Source organism: Acomys minous (genome assembly GCF_964271855.1).
Source record: "Acomys minous genome assembly, chromosome: 11".
NCBI classification, from domain to species: domain Eukaryota; kingdom Metazoa; phylum Chordata; class Mammalia; order Rodentia; family Muridae; genus Acomys; species Acomys minous.
The window spans coordinates 108,157,780-108,184,904 of record NC_140492.1 but is presented as its reverse complement, the minus strand read 5'-3'; the positions used below and the strand labels follow the sequence as shown (position 1 = coordinate 108,184,904).

General features: G+C 43.2%; 1 protein-coding gene and 1 long non-coding RNA gene across 15 annotated transcripts in view; one reads left to right on the top strand and one right to left on the bottom strand.

The window, feature by feature from the left end:
* PDE4D (phosphodiesterase 4D) overlaps window positions 1–27,125 on the bottom strand; it is a 1,423,826-nt gene that overhangs the window by 50,548 nt on the left and 1,346,153 nt on the right. The gene's annotated exons all lie outside the window — the stretch shown is intronic.
* Window positions 4,570–20,988, top strand: LOC311608742. 2 transcript variants are annotated; one of them, XR_014783122.1, is made up of 4 exons: window positions 4,570–4,742; window positions 6,110–6,286; window positions 9,358–9,603; window positions 19,998–20,988. It is a non-coding gene; the product is annotated as an uncharacterized lncRNA (long non-coding RNA). The 2 variants fall into 2 exon arrangements; XR_014783121.1 differs by lacking the exon at window positions 9,358–9,603.

Here is a 27,125-nt window from a genome sequence, read left to right as displayed (position 1 = left end):
GCTCCCCCGCGACTCCTTACGAAAGGATTCCGAATTGCAATAGACTATCCGGGTCGCCCTCCCTGCCACCTCGCCGTGGCATCGCCCCGAGGCAGCCGGCGCCGCCGCTTTGAAGCGCAGCCGGGAGGCGCGGCCGCGCGCGCGTGTGTGCGGTGCTGCTGTGGGGCTGTCGCGCACCAGAGTGGCGGAAAACCCGGCGTGGAGCGCCCGCCGCCCGCCACCCGGGGTCCCCGCGGGGCTCAAGCGGGACTCGGCCGGCTCCCAGTGCGCAGGCGCAGGCGAAGGCGAGCTCGCACCTGCCCCACGGGGACCCCGAGCTCACAGCGGAGTCCCGTGCCCTCTGCCTCACAGCAGCCTGCCAGGCCTGGGCGTCCTGGGCGCAAGGTGACTTAGGACAGGCACTGCCCTTCCTGAAGTTTTGGTTTGGGAATTTCCCAGTGTTTGTACTTGGAGGGGCAGGATTATAGGGATAAAAATCATTTCTACCAGGGGCTGCCTGTCAGTACCCAGCCAGCCTCTCTAAAATTTGGGGGAACCGCAAACAGACAAACCACAGGGCTATAGGGTCAGAATGCCTTAGAACCTTACAACAGGCTATACAGTTCACTTTCAGAATTACCTAAGAGTAACCTTAAAGGAACACACAAGAACGCTCCTGACTTGGGGCTCCCAAGACAGAAATTCTGGAAGTCTGTTTCTGCACACCTCAGACGAAACAATCTATGAGAAGCATTGTGGAGAAATGGCGGGGATGGGGCCGGGGGCGGGGCTGGGGGTGGGGGGTGGGGGCAGTCTATCTTACAAGACGGCCAGCAGAAAGGAAAAAGGCTTACACGAAGTGGCAGGGTCCCACTCTTTATCTTCTAATCTACCGTCTTGTGGGGTAAAGAAATTCTGTCCCATTGTACATACACTCCATCGATGATCAGGTACAAGAAAGGATGCCGTGGGTTGTGGGTTGAATCTTAGGATTCGGCAACTTCCTTAAATTTATAAAAACTTCAGTAACTTTCAGAGTGTGTTTAGGCCTGCTTCTTGGCCTGTCCTTCTCCAAGATTTTTTTTTTTTTGAGCTGTATGCTTTTCATTTTGAGTGCTGTGCATTAAAATTTGCCTTTTCTTCTACATCTGCCGCCTTCACTAATTAAATAGACTTTACATCAACAACTGCCTAAACCTTGCCAGGTGAATTAAAACTTAAGGTTGATTCTTTTTTTGTTTTAAAATAAAGGAAATTGTCTCCAAGATAATTGTATAATGTAAGTATTAAATATTTCACCTATTTAGCTTTCTCAAATCATAAAACTGTAAAATGTTACATGCTCCCTATCGAAAATAAAGATACACACTACATAGAAAGAGCTTAAACACCAAAGGGCTGAAACAGTGATTCAATGTTTCAATATATTGAATCTATTTTATGTGTAAGTAGGAGCATGGTCTGGACACCATAGCAGTCCAGGTTCACTGTTGCTGTTTTCCTCCCTCTGCTATGTAAACCAGGCATAGAGATGTCAGATGAAATTAACTTATGGTCACACCAGTTGTCCATAGCTTGTACATCCAGTGCATTCAGAGGCATAGCCATTGTGTAGAGTCCGTCCCTGCCATCTTTTCTGTTATCCAAAGCTAGGCATCCTCTATATATCCTTAAGGTGTGATGAGCTATGTCTCCTGCCTCCTGCCACACAGCCTTTTGAAAGGACGAGTTCCAAGAGACCCCTCAGTGTGTGGCATGCACTCCCTGGCCCCACCCTTACTATCTTTATGAAAGGTTTTTGAAACCAGAATCAGAATGCAGACTTTGGGCCTAGCAGGACGTGGCTCTGTGTATTGTATTTCAGTGGTGGTGCATGCCTTTAACCCCAGCACTTGGGAGGCAGAGACAAGTGGATCGCTGTGAGTTCGAGGCCAGCCTGGTCTACAAAGCAAGTGCAGGACAGTCAAGGCTACACAGAGAAACCCTGTCTCAAAAAACAAAACAAACAAACAAACAAATAAATAAATAAATAAGGAACAGTGATTTGGGAAAGTTTCAAGCTAATGCTTCTAGCCACTTCTACATGGGGGTTTGCTTTTAAGGGGGTAGTAGAGAGACAGGAGGGAGAATGGATTTCAGAAGATCCATTTCATCTTTCAATCACAACTTTGTCATTTTGGTTATCAAAGATCAAGTGAGATTACACTCATAGATTCCAAAATCTTCCCCACACTCTCTACATACTTAGAGGATGAAATTAGCCTGATGTATTTGTACACATTGGTGAGAGAATATTTACATACAACAGAATAAGACTGTCACTGGAGCAAAGATTGGTTGAATTGAGAATTTACTTCTTGCAGACGATGAGATTGAGGCAAGGTGACCAGCTCCAGTTCTTTTGGGTCATTAGTAACTTCTCATTTTCAGGAATTTTAACCCCAACTGTCCTAAGACATCTATTAGCTGACCTTTACGTCCCTCCACCCTTGGGGAGGTGAGGAACTCAACGTGGAGTTGCCAGCTATCCTACAGGAAGTTGAGTCAGCACACCAAACAACACACCTAAATGTCATCTGCAGCTAGCTGGACCAAAAACAGTGAGCCAGTTTGATGTTGGCCTTTACCAGAAACACACACTGCATTCATGAATAAAATGCCCCCTAGAGGAGTCATATATGATGTGGCCCTACTTGAAAATATATGAAAACTCTTCTATTTAACTCTCTGATTCTTGCTTAACTTGAGGAGCTAATTGAAAGAAAACGCTCCTCCAAACACTCCTGGCTAAACTCCACATTGAGTGGGAAAGGGCTGTGTCGTGGACAGCTGAGGAATAACATGAGAGCTGGTGCTCTTCAAGGCGCCCTGAGCTGTGCAATACCCATGCGTCTGCTTTAACTCTCCTGAGTATAAGTAATGCTCAATATTTGTGGGCCAGCACTTGGCTTCCGTCATAGTGATGTACGCAAGGGTTCCCCTGACACATGGCCTGAAATCTTGCCAAACGGCTCCAGGAGAGGATGCTGAAACAGCAGCTTGTCTTTGAAAGGGAAAAACACCGTCAGCTCGGAGCCACAGCAGTTGGCTAGAGGCTGTAGTTGTTTTCTTGTGAAATGTTGGACCCATTACTCTTACCCACAACTTACTGTGAGGTAAAAAAAAAAAGATCCGCGCTACGGGACATGAAACTTGGTAAATGATAGCTAGTTTCTTTGTCAATATTTGTGAGGTTAAAGGTCTGTGGGAGTCTGTCGCTATTCCTAGAGAAGCCTACTGCTAAAGAACAGGTGAGAGATGGGGGTGGGGGGTGGGGGGTGGAAAGCAAAGCAAAGCAAACTTTGGGTACCATTTGCTACTCCATTTAAAAATGCACACGGAACAATCACAGCTGACTCTGATTGTTTTTTAAATTAAAACAAATACATCAGACAGCTTCTAAGAGAAAATGCTCAAACATGCCTTTTTAATTAATTCCAGCTTTTCCTCAGCCAACTCCCCTACTTAAATGCCCTTTGTTCCTGAGGGAAGAATTGATGGTGCAGGGAGTAGGTAGACTTCTGCCTTGCGTGTGAGCCTACATTCCTTGGGTCTGCTACAGGAAAAGATCTGTGCAGGTTAGCTCTAACTTTGGCTGACACATTTTCCCCCTTTTATGCATTTTATCTGATGGGAAGTACATGAAGGGCGTGGATTCCCTTTCAGTGGGTACATGCAACGTGTTGAAGCCGGTGGCAAGCTGCCCTCAATTCCTAGGATATTTCTGGCATCAAGTTCTTGTTTTGAAGTATTTTTAAATCATATAAAATATATAAACTTTCACTTAGTACTTCAAAAATAAATTCAAAGTGAAGAAGTGTATAATTTTGTGAGTATTTTCTCCTATTTCTCACTAGCTATGATGGTTTTTATTTTTTATTTTTGACATATGCTCTAGTAGAATTTTGCAAATGGATCGAGTTCTAGTAACTTCTAATCTGATCAATAAGTCAACATTTATAAGGCGTTATGTGTCATGAGCTGTATTAGAGTTCACAGAAACACAGTGATTGTAGGAGTGTGTCCCTTATCCATTCAAAGGCATCACGGATGGCACGTTTAGCATTGCATACAGTTAAAAAAAAAAAAAAAGGAAGGAAGCTCATGGGCCATGGGGGGGGGGGAGGAAAGGATGTTCAAGTCATACTGTGCACAAGTGGAACAAGGAAACCTTAATCCTGGGGAAAGAAACAGAATATGATGGTTAATGTAAATTGTCAAAACCACTCAGGGCTTTGGTGAGGCGCACCTTTAGGTTAGTCTATGAGGGCCCTCTCAGAAAGAATTAACTGAATGGCTAGGCGCCTTCTTGGGTGTGCATAGCTTTAGACTATCAGTCAGGGCCTCAGACTGAAAGAAAAAGGTGAAAAGCAGAGAGCCAAATGAACGTCAGCCACTTCTCCATGGGGTGTGATGCCACAGGCTCCTGCCTTCGTGAACTTCAGCTGGCCACGCCCTCCTTACCTACATCCACTCTTCCCATCTGTGGCCCTTGTGGTTTGGCTAGGCATTGGTTCACAATGGTATGCTAAATAACTAATGCATAGAAGAGAAGGGAAGAGGGCAGCAAACACCCGGGCCTATGGACAAGAAGTGTGCACGTGCAGAGAGGAAGACAGTGAACTGTCCCAGAAACCCTTGCTCAGGGGGAAAGGAGCCTGGAAAGATCTGAGGGATGTGACACATCAGCAGACCCTGGCTATGGAAATCTTGGGGGTCAGTAGGTAGGAGCGCTGGGCTATCTTCTGGATCAGGAGCTGCTGAGTTACACAACAGACTGTGTGACCTGGGAACTTCTTCTGTGTGAGATGAAAAACTGTAGGGTTGTATAGCACATGGGATTGTAGGAGGGAAGACCAGTTGATGAGAAGATGACTTTTGGAGATATTTATGTTAGCGTACAATCAGTTTATAAGACCATTTGCTTCTTTGGTCATTACTCTAATCTAAGACAATCCTTGCCTTGAAAGCAGCCAGGATGCTGACATGCACCTTTAATCTCAGAACCAGGAAGGCAGAGGCAGAGGCAGGTGGGTCCCTGTGAGTTAAAGGCCAGCCTGGTCTACAAAGTGAGTTCCAGGCCAGGGCCACACAGTGACACCCTGTCTCAAAAAAATCCTACAGAGGTGTTTGGTTGTCTGTTTGCTATACATGAATACAAGGACTTGCCTACTATCACTCCAGAGGAAACTGGCTCTCTCTTCTTAAAAACTATCTCTCAAGTTACTTCCTTCTGCAAAGTAAGGTAGGACAATAATCCGAGTGAGGGAAATGGAAGAGGGAGAGTAAAAAGGGGAGAAAGAAAGGGAGAGAGGGAGGGGGGGAGGGAGAGAGAGGGGAAAAGAGAGAGGGAGAGAGATTCGGCTTATGTGATAACTGCATACTATAGAATTTCCCTTTCTCCTGTCTGCAAGAACGGGATTGAGGTCATGAAACTCTGAGTTGCTGTCTCAAGGACAAATGACCACCACCGTGCAATGGCAAAAAAGCAGCCCAGCCTTTTATGCTCAGTGCGGGAAGGGGTGGGCTTCTCCACAAGGAATTGGAGTAGGGGCCAGTTGGGATCATACATCTGGGTTAGGGACTCGGTGGACAGGTATGCGACTATAAACACAGGATATTAAATAAATAAGAGTCTTCACATTCCAGTGTGTATAAGGCACAGTTTGCTAACTTTCATTGAGCCCAATCATGAAACGGTGTGAACATTTTATATTTAAAACCAAGATGCAAATTATTTAAAACAATAAAACTATTGATGTATGTATATTCATTTCTGCCTATCTCCACCCCACTCTTACCACATTGGCAATTAATTCCCAATTAATACTTAACAGGTACACTTAGCAATTTTTTTTTTGGTAATTTCTACAATTAACCCACTGTAATCAGATCCTCACCAGTTCATTTCTACATGGATGCAATAGCTTAGCATCTTCCTGGGTTCACTTTTTCTCAGGACACAGGTCTTCAGAAGACCAGAAAGGTCTTGCGTAAACGTTGTTTGTTTTCCACATGCCACGATCTTTGGTCATGAGCTTGGTGTACAAGATCCCTTCTACTTACGCTAGCATCATGTTTATGCCCACAGAGAGCTTGCTTTCTAAACTCTGCCATTGCAGTGTTACCTGGCATGCCCCCAACAAGACTGTAAATGCCTGTGGGCATGGAGAAGAAGCACCCCGGAGCCGGTTTTAAGGCACAGTTTCTGCTGTTGCACAGAAGCCCATTGCCTGTGATTGGTTGGCACATCCCCTGGGACTGGACAGTGAGTGCATTTATCACCAGGGCCCCTATGGGGGGGTGGGGGAAGAAGCACACGAGGAGATGTGGGGAGTGCACACAGACACACAGGGCAGTTACCGGCTACCCAGAATTCAGTGCTCTGACTTCTGGAACCACTCAGGGGCCTGAGGTGGCATGTTTCTTACTTGGAAGCACAGTGTGCCAGGTAGGCTGGACACCGGGCAATGCCTGCGTTTTCTTCTACAGAACTGGTTTGTTAACTCACATGTCTACAACTACACCTCCTCATTTGGTCAGCTTGGACACAGTGTTGCTAGCTTTTGTCCCTGTGACTTTCTGGACCTGGACCTAGGCTTAAAAAAAAAATGTCTAGGGTAGATCCTAGCATTTATAGGATTTTAGAAGACAGTTATGTGCAAATAATCAATAAGTATCCTTGTTTTGAAACAAGAATATTTTTCCAGGTCAGATTCAAGCAGCAATATAGTCTGAACATGTATGTATATATTCATATTTATCTATTTTGTATCTCCCCTCCCCCATGGTGTGTGTGTGTGTATGTGTGTGTGTGTGTGTGTGTGTGTGTGTGTGTGTGTGTGTGTATGTGTGTGTGTTGATGAAGAGCATCAGGAAGAAACATTTCTAGAACTTAGGCAAAGTCAAGCAAATCAGTGTTCTGCTAGTTAAATATGAAAAATAAAATCTAAATGACAGATTATCATACACATACAGCATGATCTTGGCAGTGAAAATTAGAATTTACATAGTAATTAATACGGAGGCAAGAAACTTGGGTGGAAATAGCCAAATGTCATATAAAGTCTTGTGCTACCCTGAAGCAAAACCAAAAGAAGGGGATTCTCCTGAAGATGTAGTGGGCATCCTGCCAATCTTACGATCCAGCTGAGTGCACACTTTTACCTTCTAACAGTTATAACTGACTTTCTATCCCTCGTTCAACACAACGAACTCAGCCCTACCTCCTTTCCCATGCCATTACTCTGTTCTCATTTCATTTTATTTCATTTCATTTTATTCCAGTTTCGTTCCCACCATCTCAATCCCATTTGTTTCCCTACCCTCAAGCTCCGCCCACGCATGCACATGGGTAGATTTTTCCAAGCCCCACACCTTTGATAACACCTTCCTTAAACATGACATCTCAGTACTAAACGTAATCCTGTTGCCTCTATAACTCTGAGCTATGCTCTGTCTGTGTTTGTTTTCACCACAAACTTTATTCATACCTATCTAATGTATACCACCCTTTTCAGCTTTGACTTGCCTTCTCACAGGGCAGGCACACCATCTTAAATGACTGTCCATCAAGGGGTCATTGATGGAAGATGTACTTTCTGATATCTGTTCAATTTAAAAGGCACGGCGCTTCTTAACTTTTTTTTTTTTTGAAGCCTAATAAATCTGTGGAGAATCTGATTCAAATGTCTCCAGGAAACTTAGTATAAATTCATATAATCAATATGGCTTTAAAAAAAATCTTAAAAGTGTTCACTGACCTCCGTGAAGTCACCAAGGACTTCAAGGTGAATATTTATGTCTAGGGAAGGGAAGGCAATTATTGTAATCAAAACTTCCCCCAGAAACTTATGAAGAATCAGGATCTGCCCTCTTTTTTAATTATTTCACAAATCTCTGTGTTGCGATGAAACCTCTTTCACTGTAAGACATTGAAAGGAGAGTAATACCAAAAGACAATCACTCCATTTAAGGCAATGGAGGCATGTTAAGGAACACACACACACACACACACACACACACACACACACACACACTATTCCAAAAAGACTGGGGCTTTTTAGTAGACAAAGTCTTCAGCTTTCAGAATTGCTAAGGCCAGGGCTGTGGATATGACTCAGTGGACAAAGTTCTTACCATGGAAGCATAAAGACCAGAACCCCAGATCTCCAGAATCTACATAAAATCTAGGTGAGTTTGCTAGCTCATCTGAAATCCCAGCACTTGCTGGGAAAAGACATAGGTCCCCTGGCAAACTGCCTAGCCAGAATAGCTGCTTTGGTGTGCTCCAGATTCAGTGAAAGTATGTGCCACAGGAAACCATGTGGAGATCAATCAAGGAAGGCACTCAATGTGCACACTGACCTCCACATGCACACATGCATGATAAACCCACATTCACATGTACTTAACACAGATGCATACATACAAAAAAGAAAAAAGAAAAGAAAACCATATAGACTATGATCAGAGCCTCAGAAAGACAGTTTCTATACATGAAAATATGATCAGGGTACAGGACAGGTCACAACTGAGCATCACTTGCAAGAAGGACCACTGCAAACATTTCCCAAAGGATGTGCCAGGAAACCAGACCTTTACAGTAGTCTTGCTAAGAGAGGTAATTGGCTGGCTAAAGAAGCTTGGGAAATCCCTGCCGTGGCTGCTTTTCAGGATTTGTAATGGATATGAACCAATCAAAAGCTAGATAACTCTCTATAGTTCAGCTAGTGTCACTTGCCAAATATCACGTAACCTTCAGAGTATTTTTCCACCAATGTCCATATTCATCTCTTAATAAACATACCTTAAACTATGTCCTATGCTGGGCACCATGGTTCACATCTATAATCTCAGCACTCAGGGAGGCAGAGGCAGGCAGATCTCTGCAAATTGAAGGCCAGCCTGGGCTACAAAGCAAGTCCAAGAGAGCCAAGGCTACGCAGAGAAACCCTGTCTCAAAACGCCAAGAATATGGCCCTATGACACATATGTCAAATAAGTCCACAACATAAACACAATCATGTGACTCATCGGTTTCTACATACTGGGCATCTTATTTTAAGTTTCCATCCCTTCTGCCTTTGTAGCCATATGTATGTATGTATGCATGTATGCATGCATGCATGCATTCGTGCACACATTGTGTGTGTATATTATTTTGAAATAAGATCTTTCTATATTGTTCATGCTAGCTTTGAATCATCTGCCCACCTCAGCCTCTGGCTTAGGCAGGATTATAAACTTATATGTATAACTGTGCTTGGCTCTTCCTGCCTTCATGATGTATGCTATTGAGAAGTATAATACAATGCTCCTCCCTCTTTCCTTCTCCAGTCTCTCTTTTTAAAGAAGAATCCAAAGGCCAACCCATATTTACAGCTTCTCCAAGAGGTGCCAGTTGCTGTGAAATTTGAGAACATGGAAGATTCAGTGGCCTAGACCTAGGAAAGACCTTACAATATCCTGCTGAGAAAAATCCCACACAAGATCAGCCGCTGTCTGCTGACAGTGTGCAGTGGTGGCGGCTACATCCCTCAGCTGGGGAGCGCTGCTAGAGTTCGGAGCAGGGGAAGCAAGCGGGTAGGAATTTGAGTCTGAGTGAACAGAGAACAAGGCAGAGGTTGTCCTGGATGAAAGTCTGCAACAGAGTCTGTGGTTTGCGCGGCTATAGGAGGACGGACTCAGCGTGGCACTGTTTCCAAATAGAAGACATTTCTGGAGGCCGGATACGGGTTATACTCAAGGCTGGTAAATGAGTGGAAGAGATTCCTTCCTGGGAGAGGAGGGAAATAACGTTGAGAACATAAACATGTGTCCTCCAGCTAATGGATAGCGTGGGCATTAGGAAAGTGCACTGGGAGTTCTGGGAGCTAAGACAGAAAAGAGACAGGAGGGACATTAAGAAGCAGGAGGGGGAGGGGCAAAGAGAGGTGGACTCCTGGAGGCGCACCCTTTAGTGCTGCTGTCCTGGGCCACAGAGCGTTAGGTTGGACCAGCAGCTTGGTGAGCCAGCCTTACGTGGAAAGCTTGGGTGAAGAATTTTCTCTGTATCTTAGTTTGCTCTTTTGTACAGGGAGACCCCAAAACACATACCCTAGAAAGTTACTCTGGCCATTTCCATACATTTTATTGGGTCTTTAAGACCAACTTTGATTTTTAAAAAAATCATATATCTATGTCCTTATTTCTTTTTAATTGGTCTTGCTTAAGTTCCAGTGTGCAATTTTTTTTGTAAAACGTGCGTCAAGTCTACTACATGTAACGCATAAGAGCTGCCTAGTACAACAATCCATCGCCCCTCGACTCTTTCTAAAACACAATACTAAAAAAAAAAAAAAACAATCTTGTTTGGGTATGCACTTTTGCTACTGATAGGAAGCAACAATTAGCACGATTTCTCTTGGAAAGAGTCAATATCTTGAGGAATGTTCTGTCTTCATGAGCCCCAGGCCCCAGCTCAGCCTTTCGGCACCCCTTTGAGATTCCCCCGACAAGTAACTGTCATGGAGAACTCAACCTCTGCCAAGTGTTGCGACGGCCTTCTGACATCCCCACTCATTCATACAGGGCTGGGAAGGGTTAAGTGAGATGGAGTGGGTTATATTTGTCAGTGAGGCGCAGATGTGTGCGCACAAACTTACATATGTATATTCTGTACCACGACACAGGTGATTTGCTTAAAATTGGAGGCACAATGAACACTATTGTTAACTGTATTCATTTTGGAAGATATTTGAGTGGGGACCGCTGCTATAAAATCATGTACAGGAATCTTGTAATTGTTGTAGTTGTTTAAAGTTAGGTGGCAGTAGCTATTACTATAAGTGACTTCTTTGTTTTTTGAGTGTGTATAAATACGTATACATTTATATTCATGTCAAATTTTAATAGAGTCTCTAATAAGCCATAGATTTCAGTTTAAGAGAAAAAAGGAATAATACAAATATACATGTATATTATGCAAAGTAAATATATATTCAAAGCAAGATATTAAAGCAAATATGTATGTATATATGCTGATGTATTAACATAAACATATATATATATTCTATACTGTGACATAGATAGATAACTTGCTTAACATTGGAGAAACAATGCAGGTATAATGAATACTATTCTTCATTGTGTGTATTCGTTTTTGAAGATGTGTGAGGGCTGATAATACACACACACACACACACACACACACACACACACACACACACACACGGGGGGGGGGAGGTGGGGAGAGAGAGGGGGGAACTTCATATGAAATAATATTTATCCTTATAATGTGCAGTTCACTGTGTTGTTTTCTTTTCTACTTAATCTGCTAAAGTATTGATTTGACCCATGAGGTTGAATTTGAAGTATATAAAGGTCCGAATTAGCTTGTTTGATGAATGCAAGTTTATTCTTGTGTTTCCTTACTCCCTTTGTAACACATTTCCCCTCTATATCTTTCCTTCCCATGAGAAGTAAAGCATAGGCACCCTGTGGTGTAAGCTGTCTACCAAGTATGAGTTTATAAATAGTTTTCCATGCATTTGTGAGTTTCCTTGGAGCACTATAGGGTGTGCCAGCTGGGTGTATAAAGCAGAGGGCACTCACTACAAGGCTATAAAAAGCCAGCACATTCAGAGACCGGATAAATGAGTGAATAGAAATGGTTGCTGGAACTACAGTTCTGGCCAGTGGGATTGTGGGATTGTAGAGAACAGAACAGACTGTCGGAGTATTGGCCAACTTGCTAGGTTTTTGTCTTCTCAAGTTCCCGTAGTTAAATTATTAAGGTAACATTTAGCTTTTAGACATTTCTACATTTTTAAAAAAGTTAAATACTGATGGAACAAACAAAAATTGAGAGCATAGGCTTTAGTGGTCATGCCCCGCACACGTGTGTGTGTGTGTGTGTGTGTGTGTGTGTGTGTGTGTGTGTGTGTGTGTGTGTTTAGCGTGCTGGCTGGTTCTATGTGAACTTGACACAAGCTAGACTCATCTGGGAGAAGGAAGCCTGGGATCTTCAGCTAAGGATACGCTCTAGAAGCTGAGGCTGCAGACAAGCCTGAAGGGCATTTTCTTCAATTAGTGATTGATACGGAAGGAAGGTCAGGGTTCATCGTGGGTAGGGCCATCCCTGGGCTGTTGGTTTTGGGTTTCACAAGAAAGCAGGCTGAGAGTGCCAGGAATAGCAGGCCAGTAAGCAGCACTCTGCCATGGCCTCTTCCATGGGCTCTTGCCTCCCGGGTCCTGCCCTGCTTGAGTTCCTATCCTAACTTCCTTTAATAATGTACATTAAGATGGAAGCTTGAGCAAGGAAAAAAAAAAACAAATTTCTTCAACCAAGTTGCTTTTGGTCATAGTGTTTTATCACCACAATAGTGACACTAACTAACAGCCTGTCGCCGTCTTTCTAACTCTCTGTGTTGCTGCCTCTCTGTCTGTCTGTCTCTCTGTCTCTGTCTCTGTCTCTGTCTCTGTCTCTCTCTCTCTCTCTCTCTCTCTCTTTCTCTCGCATATTTGTCTATGTGAAACACACGGAGACAAATGTTTGCCATGGCCTATGTGTAGAAGTCCAAGGACAACCTCAGGTACTGTTCTTTGCCGTCTCTTTGAGACACAGTCTCTAGCTGTTTGCTCCTTCCTAGGCCAGGCCCGAATGTTTCTAGGGATTCTCTTGTTTCCATCTCCACCTCCACAGTGAGGTCACACATGTGTGTATCCACATCCACGTGTCTATAGGGTTCTGGCGATTCACACTCAGACCTCTGTATGTGTGTGGCAAGAAGTTTGCCCGTGGATCCGTCTCACTGGCCTAAGCCTCCTGCTTCTGTCAACTGTCTTCATCGAATAGTACCAGTTAATGAAAAACATCCTAAGAGTAGTATTTCAGCAAATCCCCACAGAGAGCTGATAAATTCAAAGTAGAAAAATGAAACATTATTGTCATGCATGGTGGCACACACATGTGTTCCCAGCATTCAGGAGGCTGAAGCAGAAAGGAACATAAAATCTGGGAGTCTGAGATAAGACTAATAAACATAGCAGTCTCAGGAAAAAAGAAAAAGAAAAAGAAAGAAAGAAAGAAAGAAAAAGGTGCCTCTTGCATGTGGAATACTATTATGGGTCAATGAAAGGCTATTCGATTTGAAGTCAAGAGACAGGTTCTTTTTCAGGCCTCAGCAATTGCTGAAGAGTGGCCTTGGCCAAGTGAGTTCAGCTGTCACTGGACTTCACATGAGGTCAGCTGCAAGAAACAAAAAACTGACCCAAAATACTCAACTCATATGGCCTAATGATGATCTATGACCCAGCAGACCAAGGCTCACTGTTTCCTAGAGTCATCCTGGTATACTAACCCTCCCATGAATCAACAAACAGGGAAAGTAGGGCATTCTATTTGCCCCTGTTCGCTGAAGTTCCTAACAATCTTAAAAAGTAACTATTCCCTATATTTCTGGGGGTCATTTCTTCTTTCAGTACCCATTATGTAATTATATATTCCCAAAGGATCTCACCAATAGTAAAAATATGTGTCCTTACTCAACTCAACATTCTTAGATTTTTTTTTAATGATATGGATTTCATCCAAACTTCAGCAAGTTGGTGCAAAGCCCCTCTAGCGTTGACCCTTGTGACCAGCCTTGCTCATCCACAGAAACTTGATATCAAGTTTCCTGTTGGCCCTGTCTACATTTTTGGCCACAGTAAGTTACTTTTTACATTTCGATTTATTTTTCTTTCACTCACCACTGGGTCCTCCAGTTGATCATGTTCCTGCCTTTCATTGCCGGCTTCCTTCATGTGAGAGTTCCCTAGAGGAAAGCCCTGCTTAGCCACTAATGACGCAGATGACACGCTCGTCACAGGAGGGGCCGGAAGGCCCAGGGTGGAGGAAGTTGGGCTTTAAGTCACCGAGGGAGGGGGACACTGGGGAGGTGATTCAGGGGAAGAGATTCGGGAGTTGAAGGGAATTTGCAGCATGGGTTTTGTTTTCCTTAGGAGCAAGCCCTTTCTGCAGACCAAGTTCGACAATGATCCACCCCTCTCTATTGAAATGTTTGCTTCACTCGTTCTCCCTCAATAAAGGGTTCTTGACCGTCCAGAGGACGTGGGCTCCTACGTGATGCTCCACAGACAGAGCTATTATCAGAAGATCTTTGGCATTCAGAAGTTCGCAGTCTAGAGGCACTGCGTGACAAGGGGACAACTGGCTGGCTTCTGAAGAAGTTCATGTGTAGTTAGGATAGCAGAATGTTAGTGAAGGTCATGGGACCCAGCTGTCACTCCCCGGGAGGATGTCATTATGTCAGATTTTGTAGCTTGCTGAGGGTCTAGGGGACAATGTTGCTCCACGGGAACAGCAGCACATCTTCCTAGCTCTAGGCCTCTCGCATGTTGTGAACAAAGCAGTGTCTTCTTCCTTCAGGTCCCCAAATTGTCTACAGCAGAAGCCTCGGTGTAAGGGAGGGAAGCCTCCCTCTCCCACTTCAGCTTGACCTTCCTCTGGTGGCCTTATCACACTTGTGTGACAGTCAGTCACACTCAGTTGTCAACTTGATGAGGTCTAGACTCTGGGAGATGAGCCTCTGGAGGTGCCTGTGAGAGTTGTCCTGACTGCACTAACTGATGAAGGGAGATCTGCCCATGTAGGAAGGCGCCATTCAGCATGTCAGGTGATGGAATAAGGTGACCCCTGTCTCTAGACTTAATGTAATGTAATGGACACAATACAAGCTTGAGGTGCTCCTATGAGAGACTTAATTTACACACCTTTATTTTCTCCTTTGTTAATGGACAAAAACAGTATAGGAACAACATGGAGTGTTTCTGATTATTAAATAAGATTCAGAATATAAAGTGTCAATGCCTGAAAAATAGTAAATGCTCAGAATGCTGTAACTTTATGAATTCTATGTGTAGGCAACTAAAGCATGTTGGGACTTGAAAACCAATATGTCAAAAGCTCACTGCATCACTGTGCTCTTCCCTGAGATGCTGTTATTATCCATCCATCACTGGAATGACACATTTAGTCTTTTGGTTTTTGAAATCGTAAGTAAGAGCACTAATTGTGGATATCGCTCTCAGATTATTTATCTGACTGAACAGGACTTTTTTTTTTAGCTCAGACATCCTAAGCCTCCAGTTTGTCTACGGTTTGATCAACAACTCAGATAGCAGGGACAGGTTTTAGAGTGGAAAAGGCACAGGTTAACAGTCTGGGAAGCTGGGAGCCCTGGGTTGAGAGAGCCTTATCCAGGAGTGGATTGGCCTTTTCCTTTTGATGATGCGTCGTGCAGGGTGAGAGGAATGGGAAACACCTAGGTTCCTGGGGAACGAATGGACACATCGTGTCTGATGCACGGCAGTCAGATCAGAAGTCAGTTCCTGAAGTCGCTGAATCACTAGGTACCTTTATCGCAGTGATTTATTGCCCGAATGGTTTCCAGAGTTGGCACCACGTCTTATTCATTTTGATTGCCAGAGAGTAGGTGTCCAGTAAATGCCTGCTGCATATGACTGCACTGAAAGTACATGGATCATTTATCCCCCTTATTAAGGCTGTGACACTGCTGTGTGATACCAGGTCTGAGCATTAGTACCTGGACTGTTCAAAGAACACATACGTGACTTTCAGGACCTGCAAACTTCATAATTCAGATTAGAGTAAGTTTCATTCCAAGGGAGAGAAATCACCAGTGTAGGGATCCTTCTTTGCATTCCCCCCCCCGCCCCCGCCTGGTAAGAGCTTTTACTCTCAGGTTACCTGTGCTTATTACCAGTTTTACTTGTAGATATCTATCAGTGACCCCCCCCTTTTATAAATAAGGGGTTTATTCATTCTAACTGGTCTGGAACTTACCAGATTGGCATCTGTTATTCCCAGCTTCATTATGAATAACACTCCACTTGACCATGAAAAAGTATTCTGCTACAAATGTCAAATCAGACGCCATAATTATGGACATTTCACTGCCCATCATTCATCTGTCCATGTCTATCTTCCTTGGAGTCAGGGTACCACAGTCTACTGGTGTTTTCCTCTGTGTATGCAGCTTTCATTCAGTGCATTCTCTTATGAGAATTAGATACCCCTCTTGTGCACACAAACAAAAAAAAAGGGACAACTAATCATTATGCTCATAGATCTATTGCAATCTAGAAGCTATACTCATTTGAAAACTCTAATCTAGTAATTAAACTCAAGACTCTTGAGTTAAAATGAACCTTAATAATGTCACTTATTTTGTCAAAGTCAGTTAAGGCCCTTTAATGTGATTTGAGATAAATGGACAGCCAAACTTAAGAATGTGGCTGGTCAAAGCAATCAGAAAGCTCACTGCATTTTGTCAATAACAATGGCAATTTAGCAAGTTCTTTTTGGTACTGGGGATGTAATTGCTCTTGCCTTTAATTTCTTGTAATGATGGAACAGCTGCAATTACTTCTTACTTTTAGGAACATTTGGCTACATCATGTGTTAGTGTTTCTCTAAGCCCCATTAAAACAGCCCTGTGATTATACATTCTTCCTATTAAGGGGCATGTCTGCCTCCTGCAAACAAAATGGTTGCCGTTGTCTACCTTAATCCAAGACATTGTAGCTGTAGTAAAGGAATTACCTCCCTGCCCTTTTCATTTCGGGTGTCTCTGTTTGCAGCTATCAAATGTTGGCATGCGTCCTGGAGAATGGTATTGTTAAGGTGCGCAGCTATTTCTCACGTGTAACTTTAGAATTCTGCACTAAGGTCAAAAGGTACCTATGATTCTAATTTAGATGAGGCTACCAGTTTGTAAAAAGACAAAGAGGATTAGTTTGGAGAATGCAAACCACTTTTTTGTTTGTTTATTTTGTTTTGTTTTGTTTTTTGAGACAGTGTTTCTCTGTGTGTAGTTTTGGCTGGCCTGGAACTCACTTTGCAGACCAGGCTGGCCTCGAACTCACAGCGATTCTGCTTCCGGAGTGCTGGGATTAAAGGTATGTGCCACCCACCGCTGGGCTTGCAAACCACTTTTATTTTTTGTTTCCAATTTATCTTTTCTCAGTTCCTAGTGAGCATGTAAGGTTGGGAATCAACTGACAGGTGCCATTCAAGTTAATTTTTCTAGCATATTTTATCTTTAGGCCTTTCCCCTGAGACAGATCAAGGGGTCCGACAAAAATAAGCGAAAACTTCATGACTATACTCACATGGGAAAAGGACACCCAATAAATTACATTACACATAGGGCACTGTGAACTGATATCAAGTATTTAAGATGCATGCTACATTGTTAGTAAGCAACCTGAGGCAACGGCTATTAATCATCTTCTCTAGCTAATGCTTTTCTCCCTCAGTTGTATTATATTCCAAGTTTCAATGCACAATTATCCCAAATAGAAGAAAATTTCAGCTCTTTTGTATTCAAGTGCCCTAACTTAACTAAGTTCTGGTGTATGTATTCATGGCACACGGACTATGTGACAACTCCAGGAACTTTCTTTAAAAGATATAGGCCAGGTATTTTGTGTCCGCTTTATCTTGTTTCTTAACTCTTTCTTAGTGGTTAGAATGTGGTTTTGATGGCTGGAGCTGGAACAGCCATGTTAGGTCACAGAGTCCATATCTAGTAAATGAAAGCTTGAAGTAGCTTGGAACTCATACCAGCCTTGTGATGAGGTAAAGTGTGGCGTCCTTGCTGTGGAGATCACAATGCTCGTTGTCAGAGGCTTCTCCTTCTCCGGGACAGCTCCTCATCTCGCTAATGCACTGGAGCACACAGATGTTTACAAATGTCTCCTTGCAAAATGCTTTTGTTAAGATATTAAAAGATGGAGGGTCCTTTAAAAGTGATTTTTTTCCATGTTTGCCCTTATCCCAGTGTTCTGGTGATATGTAAATATGTTAACTTTAAACTAATCTCTTGTGGATCCAAGTCAAGCCTGGAAGGTTTATTAAAGGAGATGGTGTAAATGTATGATCAGAGCACAAATACTTCTCTAAACGTCCAACATTTTCGAGCAAAGGAATTTCTATGTAGTTAATCTGAGGTTACAGGACCATGGCTATTATTACTAAATCCGTAGATCCTAGAGCCTGGCACTCTGAGGCTGTTGAAAGGAAAGTTGATGAGGAAGAGTGAACTTGTTGCTTGATGTTTGCCCATTCCTGAGGAACCCTCCTGATGTCAGCGGGTCAGTTTGGAAGTTGCTTTCCAGGACTGCCTCTATAACATTCACTGCAGTTACTGGGGACCCGCCCATCTTTCATAAATTGTTACAGCATCACATCCTCCTCCTACAGAGACTCTTTCAGGCATTCTAAAATTCTGAAGCACCATCCGTCAAATTTGGATCCCCCCCCCCCCCAATGCATGATATGCCTGGATAGACAGAGAGGTACATGTGTACATTTCCCAAGAGGAAGGATGACAAATGGCTTAAGTGCTAGTTATCAAAACTAGCTATGTGGGTTGTGGAGTGTAAACATCAGTCCATTTGTTCATAGCCATGTAAGCCTGCATTTTTAAAGTAATAAATATGAACTGTGAGTGCCATTTAGATGGAAGAGTTCCACTACCCATTTCCGTGAGGAGACGGCTGTGGTATGGTGTTAGAATGGCTACCCTTTAGACTTGCTCTCTCCGTAACCCACTTCAGCGTTCGCTCTACTGCTCAAGTGATGACTGCCAAGGAGCAATGCAATGATGCTTTCTAAGTAGAAACTAACTCAGTCTTTCAAGCACTAGTGACAGATTATTACAAGGGAGGAAGGGAAGTGGTCAAGATGTAATGTATGAGAAAACTAAAAAAAAAATAAAAAATAAAAATGAAATAATGAAGAAAAGATATCCTAACTGATAGAATTTTCAGAAAACAAGTAATCCTTATTAATTAATGGTAGTCCCTTTCTTGAAATATCATCATTGCATTTTCTTTCTTAAGATTTATTTATTTATGTATACAGTGTTCTGCCTGCATGCTAGCTTGCACTCCAGTAGAGGGCACCAGATCTCAGTATAGGTGGTTGTGAGCCACCATGTGGTTGCTGGGAATTGAACTCCGGATCTTTGGAAGAGCAGACAGGGCTCTTAACCACTGAGCCATCTCTCCAGCCCTTGTATTTTCATTAAATGAGCCTATGAAGCACATCGGTCCCTAGAGTCAGTACTCTCTTCCTGCCCATCTACTGGGGTGTCTTTGTGTATCTGAAACTTGAAATAGTAGTGATGAAATACCTTACCCCCCCTTCGAATATCTGAGCTACACTTTGACCAATAGTTTTCTTCTTCCATAATTCAGTACCCAAGTTAAAAACTTGAGTTAAGTGTTACAAATAAGTTAGGCTAAAAAAAAAAATATCCAAAATCCATCAGGTATTTGAGACTACATTGTAGCTACCTAGAAAAGTGTCCTGTTCTTAAGGGACTTAGGGCTGAAAGTTCATGACTTGTGCAGCTTTTTCTCAAGTACATCAAATAAAAGTAATATGGGCATATGTGTATCTATGTGCATGTGTACATGTGTGTGCTCACACATGAAAAAGTTATGTAGACTAGTGCTGCAGAAGGCTTGGGTACATTGGGTTAAGGGCTATGTGCATGGATCCTTTGTAGTACTCGTTACACCTTCTAGCATGTTTGCTAATTATTTCCAAATTCTTGTTTAGAGAAACCAGGCCAGTGATGATGAATAGCTAGGAGATTTGTCACTCCAACACTCATTCCTGTATTGTCTTTATAGACACTAAGAACATACACACACACACACACACACACACACACACACACACACACACTAACATGAATGGTGCTTTTGTACTTTCTGCTTACAAGATGTACTCTCATGTGGTTAACGAGAAGGAATTCAATCTTTTAATCTACCTATACAACCAGGCACTAAGTAACTCCAGGAGACATTTGACACAGTGATTCAACTTTTAAGACAACCAATTTTAAAGCTGTAACGTAATGTCATTCCTTATAAACAAGACTGCCCTTTTGTCCTTTCAGATTCAGTTCAAGCTGGCCCATGGAGTCCCACTACCTGAGAAACATCCTTAAGCAAGACTGCCTAGGCATGCTGCCCAAACCACAGGCTATTGGCAACCAACGTGGCCACAAGTGACTCGTCAGTCCTATTGACCTCCGTGGTGCAGATGACTACAATTGAGCTGCAGAAGAGGTATGATTTGTTTTGAACACGTTCACCATGATTGATGGCCCATATCTGGCAAGTCAGTCCGCTCCCAGGGGAGACGAAAGTTTCACTGCCCTGCCTCTTTCAACATTCCTGTTGAGACAGGTTTCATCCTTGTTTGCCAACTACTGACAACTCACTAATATTTGCCACATAATGAACTCGTTACCTACTGAGCTGATCGTTGCTATATACAACATCCCAAGTCCACGCGAGTGCCTTACTAAGGCTCCTCCCTAAATGCCGCTAGAAGTTGTCCTTCAGGCTACTGAATTTCAAGGCATGAGTCTAAATATCAACCAGCTAGAAAATCTTTGAGATAGCCAAGGCCAGAACCAGAATCAGGTTAGGAAGTGGTCTATTACAAGTGGCAGGCTATAAACCACATATCCATGATCAAAACCACCCACAAATAGACTCTGACCATTCTGTGCCTCAAGTTATTCTGAAAGAGTATCGGCATCCTGAGCAAGTCAATTTCAGATTCTGCCTCAAAAAAGAAAAAGAAAAAAAAAACTAAAAGAAAGATTAAAATGAAGATAATTAAGGTTTTTGGCAGTAGCAAGGCTATAGGGAATGAAAACTGCAAAAGAGAAAGAACAGATGAGTCCTTGCTCTGTGATTTGGAACCCCTCAATGTAACCTGCAGAACTGCAGAGAGAAACACAAAGAGCCCAGTGACAGGGGGAAGAAGGCTACTTCCAAGGCTACTGGAAGGAAGAGGCTGCTGAAAACCTGACCTGGATTGTGGCCAGAACTCAAAGGTTTGTTTTGGTTGCCTTTGTTGCTGTTGCCCTTAAGAAAAGAAACATGAGAGTGAAAAAATATTGTTCTTGGGGTCAAAAGAAAAGAAGAGATGAGGTGACATGTAATGAGAGAGAGACAGAGAGAGATAGAGACATAGACACAGAGAGAAGGGAGACAGGGAAGAGATGGGTGGATGCGTGCTAAATCTCTGGGCACCTTCAAAGCAGCAGAATTTGCTGCATGTTGATAATGCTTCCCTATTCTTTATGAGTTTAATCAACTGGTGGGCTAGTTTGCCAAGATAACCTTTCCAGCCTTTGTACCCTTACAGTGAACTCCATGGATTAGATACCAGATGGATCTAGCCAGGCTTTGATTGGTCTGCTGTGTACTAATCTTCCACACAGCTTCCCAAAGAAGCCACAAGGTGTTGGTGCTGGTCCAGACTAAATGAAGTTTACCACTTGATCCTATAGTTCATTTACCTTCCACTGTAGTGTTCTGTATCAACACGCCAAGCAGGAAACAGGTCATGGCAGCAGCGAACTGTTAGTATTGTGCACACATTGGTGATTTGTTAACTCCGACTGAATCTCACCTAGTTTGTTAGTCCATTAGAGTGTGTCACTAAGCCCTCTGTTCTGAATTATTAATTAAGCCAAAATTAAAAATACACTCGGAATATTAGCAACCCTCAAATTAATGTCCTCATTAGTGATGATCCCCTCGACTGGCTTCTCTTGCTCTTTTTAGTTACTAGGCTTTTTTCTGTCCTTCCAACAAATAGACTGATTTCCAAGAATAAGCCCTTCGGTTATAGCAATGTCCAGAGAGCGCTCTACTTTCAAAAGAAGAAATAAAGTGATGCAGCAGTTCTGATTCCGGTGATTCTGGTCTACGACACCCCAAGATACTGAAATTTGGAGTTTAAAAGGCACCTGCCTTCTCGCGCTCATTAGGACATTGGCCATATTAGATAATCTGTGGCAACAGTTTCAATGTCCAAGAATACAAGAACTAATGAAAATGTGACCTACACATAGACTAGAGTGCCATTTAGGCTTAACAAGTAGAGAAGATCCTAGGCCACGCAGGGCGACACACGCCCGTCGCCTCAGCACTTGTGAGGCCTCTGACATAGGAGGGTCACAAGTTGGATGTCAGTCTGAGCTATACAGAGAAGCTTTACCACAGCCAAACCAAGCCCCCAATAAAACAGAAACCCAAAACAGCACAAACATGAACACGGTCTCTCACGTGCAGTAACACGGACGGACTTGGGTGATACTGTGCTATGTGAAATAATCCAGGTACATAAAGCCAAATACTATATGACCTTGTACGCCTGCAGAATCTAAAATGGTCAGTTATTCTAGAAGCAGAAAGCAGGGCTGTGGTCACAGGGCCTAGGAGGAAGGTGCCCTGGGGAAGCTAATGGTCAGAGGGGCACAGAAGCCTTGTCAGATAGATAACTTCTGGAGAGCAACACTATCATATATTTGAAATTTTTGCTAAGAGGGTAGCTATTAGTATAAGTGCTTATACCACAAAAGGAAATTAAGATAAAAGAAAATAAAGGGAAGATGATGGTATGAAGAGGTAGGGCTTGTGCGAGATCTCAGGTCATGACGGCACAGATCTAATTGGGACTAATAGCATGGCAGTACAAAAGATTTTGGGAAGGTGCAGTGCCCTGCATTATGGGAGGACATGCCAGAAGGTGCTTTCTATGAAGGAATGGGGCCACAGTAGATATTAAATTATGGATGCCTTCATCTTGGAGGTGCCAGGATCAAGAACTCTGAGAAATAAATTCTACTACTTGCACACCATCCAGGACACGATGTCGCTTAGCACAGCTTAAACTGGCTAAGAAAAGAAAGTGTTCCGTTAGGAGGAATATGTTGAAGGATATGAATAACCTGTGTTCATCTGCTTTTCTTTTGATGTAATAGAACATTGCGACCAAAAGGAAGTTGGGAAGAAAAGGGTTAATTTTCACCTTATAGGGTAAGATGAAGGATAGTCCAGGCAGGAAACCAGTCAGCAACCTAGAGGCAGGAACCGAGGCAGATGCCACAGAGGAGTGGTGTTTACTGGCTTGTTCTTTACGGCTTGCTCAGACTGCTTTCTTATACTACTCAGGACCACCTGCTACAGGGGTGGTACTGCCCACAGTGGTCTGGGGCTCCCCACAGAAATTCTGCATCAACAAAGTGCCCTCTAGGACAGGAGGTGGTGGCACATGCCTTTAGTCCCAGCACTCAGGAGGCAGAGGCAGCTTAACCGCTACGTTCAAAGACAGCCTGGTCTGCAGAGAGAGTTCCAGGGCAGCCAGGGCTACACAAATAAAACAAAACAAACAAATAAATAACAACAACAAATGTCCTTCGAGCTTACCCGCAGCCCAATCTAAAAGAGACATTTTCTCAATTGAGGTCCATCTTCCCTGAATAACTCTAGCTTAGGTCAAGTTGGAAAAGAAAAAGAATAAAAGAAGGAAGGAAGGAAGGGAGGGAGGGAGGGAGGGAGGGAGGGAGGGAGGGAGGGAGGGAGGGAGAGAGAGGGGAGAGGGAGGGATGACGGGAGGAAGCTATAAGGACATACAGTTTTTATTTTAAATTTTAACTGATTATAATTTATTCTGATTACATCCTAGTTGTTATCCTTTGGCTTGTATCTGTATCTTCCCTTCCCCACCCTCTCTCCCTCTTCTGCCCTATTCCCCTTCCCTAGACCTCTGACAGAAGGGGACCTCTTCCTCTATCATATGACCACAGATAGCCTGCTTCCCCTTCCTTTGTGTGTCCGCTGGACCTTCCCACCAAGAGCAAGTGATCAAATCGGGGGCACCGGAGCTGCATAAACTGTTTCACCAACCTAGGACATACAGTTTTTGAAGCTGTTGAGTTGTCTACAAACTCAAGCCTATATGATGGTATTGAAATACTGACTAGTTTCCTGATACAGTTTTCTGGTGTCTGAATGTCATTGCATAGATGAAAGAGCCAAACAGATTGGATTCATATGGGTTGGCCTTATGACACGTTTCTCCCCCTCCCCCCACATAAGATGAAAGGAAAAGCTGGTTTCACCCTGCGTTGTTTGGATTAGAACTGGAGTCAGTGTCATTACTCCCCTATCTCTCCTTTTGTGTTAACATCTGATGTAGAATTGAGCTGTTACAGAAGAAATAATTTAATATTCTCAGTATCGCTAAGTTTTTCTTGTTGTTGGATTTTCAAGAGAAAGCAAGCCAACAGATATCCCAACCTCAATCCCCTACCCAAAAATAAAACCCCAAAATCCAGGACATGGGTTTTCCTTAACAAAACCACGGTACCCCCACATGCTATCAATGTTTTTAGCTACCAAATATAAGTTCCTGTGCTAAAGCCTCCATAGTAGGGCTATAAAAAAGAGGTGAAAACTTTTAGAGGAGGAGCTTAGTGGGAGGTTTAGGTCATTGAGCTATGTCCAGAGCAGGAGCTTAGTGGGAGCTTTGGGTCACTGAGATATACCCAGAGAAGGAGCTTAGTGGGAGGTTTAGGTCATAGGGCTTTGCCCTCCAAAAAAATTGTGAGAGCAAGGTCTCTTCCTCTTTTCTTGTCACTTCCCTGACATGAACTAGCTAGCTTTTTTTTTCCTGCATCACATGTTTCGGACCTAACATTCCATTCAGTGTGGTCCAAGGACAACAGGGTCAGCTGACCATTAACTGAAACATAGGCAAAGCAAATTGTCCTCTCCATATAAGCTGGTTATATGATTTACACATTTATTATTTTTTTCAGTATAAGGCTACATGGAACTTGGAAGTTTACTGTTGAGCGGGCAGAGTTCAGTAGCTCAAAACTCAGGAAACCCTCAAAAGACTACCAAATGGAGTTCATGTGTAGACCCTGAGGTCACACTATAAAGCTTAAGGCCCAGGTTCAAACTCTATAACAGCTGTCTGAATCAGGTTGTCTCTGTGTATAACTGTCTGTTGTACAGCCTCGGGACCATTATTGCGCACAATGTAAAAGCCAGCCCTAGTTCACACCACACACATGATGAGATGCCCTTGGGTACAGATGTGACAGATCACGATTGTTGATGTTGGTAGGGCATTTCATAGAAATGTAATAATTTTTTTCTAATATAGTCAATGGGAGAATAAACGTTTTCTATAAGTATTGTTTGCAAGAGGTAGCTCTTCGATCTTCTGCTACATGCATTTGTTCATGTGTCCATTCAGTTGTTTGTTCTAGATATTTAGCAGTTTTTGATTGGCAGACATAACAGGCATTAGTTTCCATGATGGACACATCACGTGTAGCTTCCTACAAGGGTCAGGGATTTTACCCTGTAGAACAAAGTAGAGCAAAGAATATCAATAAGTAAATTTTAAAATATATTCTTTTTTAAAAAAGATTTTTCAAGACCGGGTTTCTCTGTGTTATCTTGGCTGTCCTGGACTCACTTTGTAGACCAGACTCAGAGTGATCCACCTGCCTCTGCCTCCTGAGTGCTGGGATTACAGGTGGGCGCCACCATGCCTGGCTTTTAAAAATATATTCTTAATGTTACATGTTAAGAAAGCATTCCAAGAAAGGCAATTTATCTGCTATTAGGAAATTAACACATCGGCACAGGGTAGGTAAACATGTAAACAAATCTCCAGCAAAATGATCAGCTGGTAATGCCTGCTTTGAAGAGGGAACCCAGGGTTTGTTTGCACGTTGGTTTCAAATCTAGTTGTGTGACCTTGACCCACTTAAGTCACTTCGGGCTCAGTTTTCCTCCTCTGTTATGTGAGACTGATGCTACCTGCTCACCTAACAGGATGGGGCCCAAAAAAAAAGGACAGGCAGCTCACCAAACGGCACCGACTACAATTTTACTTGATTTTAATTTTTAGTTCTGGAAATTTCCATGCTGGAGGAAATGTTTCAAGCTTATCTGGAGGACCACGTGGGTGTTTCTAAGGTTGAAAAGGTTTGTTAGGAGGCCAAGGAGGGGAGGGAGAGAAATGAGCCAATTCCAGGAATCATGGTGAAAACGGTCCTCCTGAAGCAATGGCAAAACAGATCGGAGCAGCTGGGGCGTCATGCCAGCTCAACGATCTGTCTCTCTCTACGTCTTCTGTCAAGCCATAAGTGAAAGGCAGCACCCCACCCCAAGACGCCTTAAATCTTTCATCATTCTTAGTCCTTCTCCATTGTCCTTAACATAAAAATACAGCTCTCTCTCTCTCTCTCTCTCTCTCTCTCTCTCTCTCTCTCTCTCTCTGTCTCTCTGTCTCTCTCTCTCTCTCTCTGTCTCTCTCTCTCTCTCTCTGTGTGTGTGTGTGTCTTTCTCTCTCTCTCTCCCTCTGTCTCTTTGTCTCTGTCTAGATCTCTGTCTGTCTGTTTCTGTCTGTTTCTGTCTCTCCTCTCTCTCTCTCTCTCTCTCTCTCTCTCTCTCTCTCTCTCTCTCTGTCTTTCTCTCTCTCTCTCCCTCTATCTCTTTGTCTCTGTCTAGGTCTCTGTCTGTCTGTCTGTCTCTGTCTCTGTCTCTGTCTCTGTCTCTGTCTCTGTCTCTTCTCTTCTCTTCTCTTCTCTTCTCTTCTCTCTCTCTCTCTCTCTCTCTCTCTCTCTCTCTCTCTCTCTCTCTCTCTCTTTCTCTGTGTGTGTGTATATGTGTGTGTTGAGAGACTTGGTTCATCAAGAATCCACAGAATAAACAGAAAAAAAAAAAAAAAAGGAAGGAGAGTAACAGGAGACGTGTTCTGTATGAGAGCCTGGCTGCTCCCTGCAGTTAGCACTGTGCTATTAAAGAACTGAATGCTGCTATAGGGGTATTGCAGCGCTCCACCATCCTAACTATTGTTTTCTAGTTGAATTCCCCACCCATGTCTCCCTACTCATGGTGTCTGCAGGCTCTGTCCTGAGTCAGGAAGCATCCCTATCCAAGGGAAGCCCGCTCTGTCTTCCCTGGATGATCCCCAGAGAACAACAGCTACATGCTAGCACACTCAAGATAGGCACAGAGTTGCCCTCAGCACCCAGGCTGACTCACATTTCCAGATGGTCTTGTTAACCTTCGTTCACACTCCCTTTTTGGCACCACTAACCTGATCTGGTATGGCCGCAGTAATTTTCTTTTTCATGGAGACTAGTGTTGTTTGTTTTTTTTTTTTAATTAAGCCTTTATATTTCTCTAATGTATAA